Source organism: Electrona antarctica, assembly GCF_951216825.1.
Source record: "Electrona antarctica genome assembly, contig: scaffold_182, whole genome shotgun sequence".
Classification (NCBI taxonomy): Eukaryota; Metazoa; Chordata; class Actinopteri; order Myctophiformes; family Myctophidae; genus Electrona; species Electrona antarctica.
In genome coordinates, this window is record NW_027638489.1 from 229,327 (window position 1) to 237,914 (window position 8,588).

The following is an 8,588-nucleotide window of genomic DNA, read 5'->3' on the forward strand; positions in this document are numbered from 1 at the left end:
TCCTAGTGGCCTCCCAGTCAGTCATGTCTTCCTCCTAGTGGCCTCCCAGTCAGTCATGTCCTCCTAGTGGCCTCCCAGTCAGTCATGTCCTCCTGGTGGCCTCCCAGTCAGTCATGTCCTCCTCCTAGTGGCCTCCCAGTCAGTCATGTCCTCCTAGTGGCCTCCCAGTCAGTCATGTCCTCCTCCTAGTGGCCTCCCAGTCAGTCATGTCCTCCTAGTGGCCTCCCAGTCAGTCATGTCCTCCTAGTGGCCTCCCAGTCAGTCATGTCCTCCTAGTGGCCTCCCAGTCAGTCATGTCCTCCTCCTAGTGGCCTCCCAGTCAGTCATGTCCTCCTAGTGGCCTCCCAGTCAGTCATGTCCTCCTAGTGGCCTCCCAGTCAGTCATGTCCTCCTAGTGGCCTCCCAGTCAGTCATGTCCTCCTCCTAGTGGCCTCCCAGTCAGTCATGTCCTCCTAGTGGCCTCCCAGTCAGTCATGTCCTCCTAGTGGCCTCCCAGTCAGTCATGTCCTCCTAGTGGCCTCCCAGTCAGTCATGTCCTCCTCCTAGTGGCCTCCCAGTCAGTCATGTCCTCCTAGTGGCCTCCCAGTCAGTCATGTCCTCCTAGTGGCCTCCCAGTCAGTCATGTCCTCCTCCTAGTGGCCTCCCAGTCAGTCATGTCCTCCTAGTGGCCTCCCAGTCAGTCATGTGCTCCTCCTAGTGGCCTCCCAGTCAGTCATGTCCTCCTCCTAGTGGCCTCCCAGTCAGTCATGTCCTCCTAGTGGCCTCCCAGTCAGTCATGTCCTCCTAGTGTCCTCCCAGTCAGTCATGTCCTCCTAGTGGCCTCCCAGTCAGTCATGTCCTCCTAGTGGCCTCCCAGTCAGTCATGTCCTCCTAGTGTCCTCCCAGTCAGTCATGTCCTCCTAGTGGCCTCCCAGTCAGTCATGTCCTCCTCCTAGTGGCCTCCCAGTCAGTCATGTCCTCCTAGTGGCCTCCCAGTCAGTCATGTCCTCCTAGTGGCCTCCCAGTCAGTCATGTCCTCCTAGTGGCCTCCCAGTCAGTCATGTCCTCCTAGTGGCCTCCCAGTCAGTCATGTCCTCCTAGTGTCCTCCCAGTCAGTCATGTCCTCCTAGTGGCCTCCCAGTCAGTCATGTCCTCCTCCTAGTGGCCTCCCAGTCAGTCATGTCCTCCTAGTGGCCTCCCAGTCAGTCATGTCCTCCTCCTAGTGGCCTCCCAGTCAGTCATGTCCTCCTAGTGGCCTCCCAGTCAGTCATGTCCTCCTAGTGGCCTCCCAGTCAGTCATGTCCTCCTAGTGTCCTCCCAGTCAGTCATGTCCTCCTAGTGGCCTCCCAGTCAGTCATGTCCTCCTCCTAGTGGCCTCCCAGTCAGTCATGTCCTCCTAGTGGCCTCCCAGTCAGTCATGTCCTCCTCCTAGTGGCCTCCCAGTCAGTCATGTCCTCCTAGTGGCCTCCCAGTCAGTCATGTCCTCCTAGTGTCCTCCCAGTCAGTCATGTCCTCCTAGTGGCCTCCCAGTCAGTCATGTCCTCCTAGTGGCCTCCCAGTCAGTCATGTCCTCCTCCTAGTGGCCTCCCAGTCAGTCATGTCCTCCTAGTGGCCTCCCAGTCAGTCATGTCCTCCTAGTGGCCTCCCAGTCAGTCATGTCCTCCTAGTGGCCTCCCAGTCAGTCATGTCCTCCTAGTGGCCTCCCAGTCAGTCATGTCTTCCTAGTGTCCTCCCAGTCAGTCATGTCCTCCTCCTAGTGTCCTCCCAGTCAGTCATGTCCTCCTAGTGGCCTCCCAGTCAGTCATGTCCTCCTAGTGTCCTCCCAGTCAGTCATGTCCTCCTCCTAGTGTCCTCCCAGTCAGTCATGTCCTCCTAGTGGCCTCCCAGTCAGTCATGTCCTCCTAGTGGCCTCCCAGTCAGTCATGTCCTCCTCCTAGTGTCCTCCCAGTCAGTCATGTCCTCCTAGTGGCCTCCCAGTCAGTCATGTCCTCCTAGTGGCCTCCCAGTCAGTCATGTCCTCCTAGTGGCCTCCCAGTCAGTCATGTCCTCCTAGTGTCCTCCCAGTCAGTCATGTCCTCCTAGTGGCCTCCCAGTCAGTCATGTCCTCCTAGTGGCCTCCCAGTCAGTCATGTCCTCCTAGTGGCCTCCCAGTCAGTCATGTCCTCCTAGTGGCCTCCCAGTCAGTCATGTCCTCCTAGTGGCCTCCCAGTCAGTCATGTCTTCCTAGTGTCCTCCCAGTCAGTCATGTCCTCCTCCTAGTGGCCTCCCAGTCAGTCATGTCCTCCTAGTGGCCTCCCAGTCAGTCATGTCCTCCTAGTGTCCTCCCAGTCAGTCATGTCCTCCTCCTAGTGTCCTCCCAGTCAGTCATGTCCTCCTAGTGTCCTCCCAGTCAGTCATGTCCTCCTCCTAGTGTCCTCCCAGTCAGTCATGTCCTCCTAGTGGCCTCCCAGTCAGTCATGTCCTCCTAGTGGCCTCCCAGTCAGTCATGTCTTCCTAGTGTCCTCCCAGTCAGTCATGTCCTCCTCCTAGTGGCCTCCCAGTCAGTCATGTCCTCCTAGTGGCCTCCCAGTCAGTCATGTCCTCCTAGTGTCCTCCCAGTCAGTCATGTCCTCCTCCTAGTGTCCTCCCAGTCAGTCATGTCCTCCTAGTGTCCTCCCAGTCAGTCATGTCCTCCTCCTAGTGTCCTCCCAGTCAGTCATGTCCTCCTAGTGGCCTCCCAGTCAGTCATGTCCTCCTAGTGTCCTCCCAGTCAGTCATGTCCTCCTCCTAGTGTCCTCCCAGTCAGTCATGTCCTCCTAGTGGCCTCCCAGTCAGTCATGTCCTCCTCCTAGTGGCCTCCCAGTCAGTCATGTCCTCCTAGTGGCCTCCCAGTCAGTCATGTATGGGCTGGATACTGGATACTGTTGGATATGATTTCTACTGACGGTAGACAGGATGGGCCAGTGCACTCAGGTGTGTGCGTCTGTCAGCTGGTGTCTGTGTGTGTGAGAGAGAGAGAGAGAGAGAGAGAGAGAGAGAGAGAGAGAGAGAGAGAGAGAGAGAGAGAGAGAGAGAGAGAGAGAGAGAGAGAGAGAGAGAGATACTGTATGCAGTGTATGCAGGAGGGTGCGTGCGTGCGTGCGTGTGTGCGTGCGTGTGTGCGTGCGTGCGTGTGTGCGTGCGTGCCTGTGTGCGTGCGTGCGTGCCTGCGTGCGTGCGTGCGTGCGTGCGTGCGTGCCTGTGTGCGTGCCTGTGTGCATGCGTGCCTGTGTGTGTGCCTGTGTGTGTGTGCGTGTGTGCGCGGCCTCACGTCAGGAATGTGGACAGAACAGATGTTTTGTGACAGCCAGTAATTATCCTCCTGCTGTATCCTTCCTCCACATACACACTACTCAAACTAATGTATCCTTCCTCCACATACACACTACTCAAACTAATGTATCCTTCCTCCACATACACACTACTCAAACTAATGTATCCTTCCTCCACATACACACTACTCAAACTAATGTATCCTTCCTCCACATACACACTACTCAAACTAATGTATCCTTCCTCCACATACACACTACTCAAACTAATGTATCTTTCCTCCACATACACACTCCTCAAACTAATGTATCCTTCCTCCACATACACACTACTCAAACTAATGTATCCTTCCTCCGCATACACACTCCTCAAACTAATGTATCCTTCCTCCACATATACACTGCTCAAACTAATGTATCCTTCCTCCACATATACACTGCTCAAACTAATGTATCCTTCCTCCACATACACACTACTCAAACTGCATCATCCATGCCAAAAAAAAGGGCAGGGATTTTCTTGTTGCTTTTCTTGTTTCTAATTATTTGTTCGGCCCAAAAACGTTTGTTGTCATGATTTGTCACCATCCAATGTGTCTTTGTCCGTCTTACAGGTCTTTAAATAAATACTTTATGAAACGTCTGGGAATAAACTATCTTCTATTAAAGGACCACTTCACCACTTTTCAACCTATCTTCATAAAATAGGTCCTCACTAATAACCATTTTTTCTACTCAGTCTGTGTCTTATAGGGCTGTGGACAGTTCAGAAACCAGTCTGTCTCATATGAGGGCTGTGGGCAGTTCAGAAACCAGTCTGTGTCTCATATGAGGGCTGTGGGCAGTTCAGAAACCAGTCTGTCTCATATGAGGGCTGTGGGCAGTTCAGAAACCAGTCTGTGTCTCATAGGAGGCGTCTGTGGCTCAAGAGGTAGAGCAGGTCGTCCAATGACCCATGGGTCGGCGGTTCGAATCCCGGCTCCTCCTGTCTACATGTCGAAGTGTCCTTGGGCAAGACACTGAACCCCAAATTGCTCCCGATGTGCTGGTTGGTACCTTGCATGGCTTCCGCCGCCATCGGTGTATGAATGTGGGTGTGAATGGGTGAATGTAATGCACAATCTATGTAAAGCGCCTTGGATAAAGGCGCTATATAAATGCACCATTTACCATTTATAGGAGGGCTGTGGGCAGTTCAGAAACCAGTCTGTGTCTCATAAGAGGGCTGTGGGCAGTTCAGAACCCAGTCTGTGTCTCATAGGAGGGCTGTGGGCAGTTCAGAAACCATCTGTGTCTCAGACCCCCTCCTGGTGCTGCGGCCATCTTGGATCCTAACACAATATAAACAATGGGAGAGGGGTGGGGCAGAGAAAGGCCCTTATTGTTGTGGGGGTTCTGGACAACCGTGGGTCCGACAGACTCGACACCGGGCACTGCCCTCCCTGTGGGGGTGTGGAACGACACCGGGCACTGCCCTCCCTGTGGGGGTGTGGAACGACACCGGGCACTGCCCTCCCTGTGGGGGTGTGGAACGACACCGGGCACTGCACTCCCTGTCGGGGTGTGGAACGACACCGGACACTGCCCTGGCCCAGAGTAGATTGCATCCTTATCGTGGCCGGCTCCAACATCACTGCGCTGGCTGTTCTTGCAGGCCTGGTCAGTGGTCCGTAGCTTTTGTTCCGCCTCCGCCAGGACCTTCAGAGTGTGTAGATCATAGCCATCCAAAGTTCTATCACTGGAATGAAGGCTGCTCAGGCCGGAGTCTTCACTGGATGAGTGCAGAACCTGCACAGCTCCACCACCCGTTAGTGGCTCAGTCTTGTGCTAAGGAGGGAGAAGGTGCGGAAAAGACAGGTGAAGATCTGGAATGAGGATTCCTCTCTTGCCCTGCAGGGGTGCTTTGACTGCACAGATTGGTCTGTGTTTACAGAATCATCTGATAATATTGATGAAATCACAGACGCTGTGTGCAGCTATATATCTTTCTGTGAAGACAACGTTATTCCCACTAAGACTGTTAAGGTTTTTCCTAATAGCAAACCCTGGGCATCATCAGCCCTTAAAAGCTTAATCCACAACAGGAAAAATGCCTTCAATGAGGGTGATCTACCCAAGGTTAGGGAACTAAATAGAGAGATAAAGTCTGAAATAAAAAAAGGTAAACTCAGGTACAAAAACAAAATCGAAGCTGAGCTGAGCAGTAACAACCTCAGGGAAGCATGGAACGGCATGAAATCTATGACAGGGGCAGATGATAAAGGCCATAAGCTCATCTCCATGCCTGGGTTTGACTCAGATGTACAGCTGGCCAATGAGCTAAATAAGTTTTACCTAAGATTTGAGAATCAGGACTTTGCTAATAAAATTAATGAATTAAAAAACGAGACTAGAGCCCCTCCAGCCCTAGTAATTGACAAAAAAAGTGTGGAAAAACACCTCAGACACACTAAGTCAAAAAGTCCAGGGCCGGACAATATATGTGGCAAGGTTCTCTCAACGTGTGCTGAACAGCTCTGCAGCATTTTTCATTTTATTTTTAACTTATCTCTTCAACAACAGCGGGTCCCTAAGTTATGGAAACAGTCCACAATTGTCCCAGTTGCCAAAATTAGAACCCCAAAGTCATTAAATGACTTCAGGCCTGTTGCCTTGACTTCATTAGTAATGAAATGTTTGGAAAAGCTAGTCAAAGATAGCATCCTAAAGCAGGTGGAGAAATCTCTAGATCCCCTGCAGTTTGCATACAGGTCTGGAAGAGGTGTAGATGATGCCACTATCACCCTACTGCATTTCTTGTACCGCCACCTTGAGGGGAAAAAAACACAGGCCAGACTGTTGTTTGTCGATTTTTCCTCTGCCTTTAACACGATCCAGCCACATCTTCTAGCCCAGAAGCTAATCAGTTATTTTAAACTGGATCTTAACCTTGTTGGCTGGATCATAGACTTCTTAACTGTTAGGTCTCAGTGCGTGAGGGTAAATGAGGTCCTGTCTTCTCTGTTGCTCTCCTCCACTGGTTCTCCCCAAGGCTGTTGTCTCTCCTCACTACTGTATATTCTGTATACCAACGACTGTTGTAGCAATCACCCTAACAGGTATATTGTCAAATTTGCTGATGACTCTGTGATTGTTAGCCTTCTTGAAGACAATGAGGTACAGCATGGGCCAGTTGTCAATGACTTCATATCGTGGTGTGACAAGTCATTCTTACAGTTAAATGTGACCAAAACAAAAGACATGATCATCAGCTTTAGAAGGACTCCTCCCAGTCCTGCTCCTACACTCATTAAGGGCACAGAAATTGAAATTGTAGAGAGCTATAAATATTTGGGTGTCGTTCTTGACAACAAACTCTCCTTTGACTCTCATGTTGCCTCTACATCAAAAAAAGTCCAGCAGCGTCTTTTTTTTCTGAGGAAAATGCGTTCTTTTAATGTCTCGTCTGTGATGATGACTCTTTTCTATAGAAGTTTTATTGAATCTGTTCTCATGTTTTGTATGGTTGCCTGGTACGGTAATCTGACCCTGGCAAACAAGAACAGGCTCAGCAGCCTCGTCAAAGTGGCCAGTAAGATTTCTGGGAGAACCCAAGCCCAACTCATAGAACTGTACAAGAGGCAGATGCTTAAAAGAGCCTCCTCCCTCCTGGAGGTATCGGATCACCCACTTCGGTCTGAGTTTGAACTGTTGCCCTCAGGTCGTCGGCTGAGGGTGCCCACTACAAAGACTAATCGGTTCAAACTATCCTTTGTCCCGGCTGCTATTCAACTGCTGAACAGCAGATAGCACTTTATTCTTGCCTCTTTGCACATACTGCCCACTAATGCACTTTTGCTGACTTTGCTACTTTGAATGTCATGAATTCTCTGTCTCTAGTGCCCTGTTCTTAGATCTCAGTCTTGTATTGAATGTTGTTGTTGTGTGTATTTTTTACTATGATCTGGCTGCAAACCAATTTCCCGCAAGGGACAATAAAGCTAACCTTGAACCTTGAACCTTGAACCTTACTCCTGGTGTGCTGTTCCAGCTGCCTCGTCAAGTCTGCTGCCACAGGCTGCATCATAGTGTGGCCAGACTGTCCTCTTTCCTCCAAAAATGGCAGAGACTCAGAGGAAATAGGATTTACTGCACAATGGAACCGTAGTCATAGTATCATCTCTGTGATCAAGGCCTTCCTTCAAACTTTGTCCCTCTTTACAAAATCTATAGAATCTCTTTGAAAATTTAGAAATCAAATCATCAAATGAGGGATATTTCTTTTGCACAAGGTCCACTGGGATGATTCCTGCCTCCATCATATCTACTACATAGTAAATAATCTACTAGACACTAAACTTTCACACTGTGACACACTTCTCACGGTTCCTTTCTGATCCAAATGATCTTGTAATTTACCTTTTATTACATAAACTAACATGTATACATAATATATAAAACACAACGATGCAACTGTACACAAACTAATGTACTTTTACATTAACTAACATTTATAAAACATAAAACGCAACTGTACACAAAACTACAAACAATGCAAAGTGCGTATCCTTCTATTTACCAAACTACAGCTGCAAACAAGCAAATATCACTCATTAGAAAAACAGCAATAGCAATAACAATAATAATTACAATAATAATGATATTGATAATTGCATATTCAACACAAAATAAGACACATTATTCTAGCATCATTACAATAGTTTTTTCGTTAGCATGCTAATGCTACTAATCTATTATAATTACATTACATTGTTTTACATCTTTAGCATGCTAATGCTACTAATCTATTATAATTACATTGTTTTTACATTGTTAGCATGCTAATGCTACTAATCTATTATAATTACATTGTTTTTATATCTTTAGCATGCTAATGCTACTAATCTATTATAATTACATTGTTTTTACATTGTTTGCATGCTAATGCAATTACATTGACGTTTCACTGTTACTTCCAGTTGTACAATATCCCCCCCCCCCCACATTAATATCCCCCCCCCCCCCCATTAATATTCACTATAAATACAGCTTATTCAGAGCACTACTTCATTTGATACACACATAATAACAAGAACAACAACATTGTTAAAAATATATCACATTCAGTTTTAGACAAACCAATGTTGTGAATTTAAAGCGATATTTCACTTTCAAAAAAACTTTTGGTAATTTCATCGTCTACCCAGACATGATAATTAAAAACTGGCTGGGGTGTTCACATAAGACTTAAACACTGTCTGGGGTGTTCACATAAGAATTAAACACTGTCTGGGGTGTTCACATAAGACTTAAACACTGTCTGGGGTGTTCACATAAGAC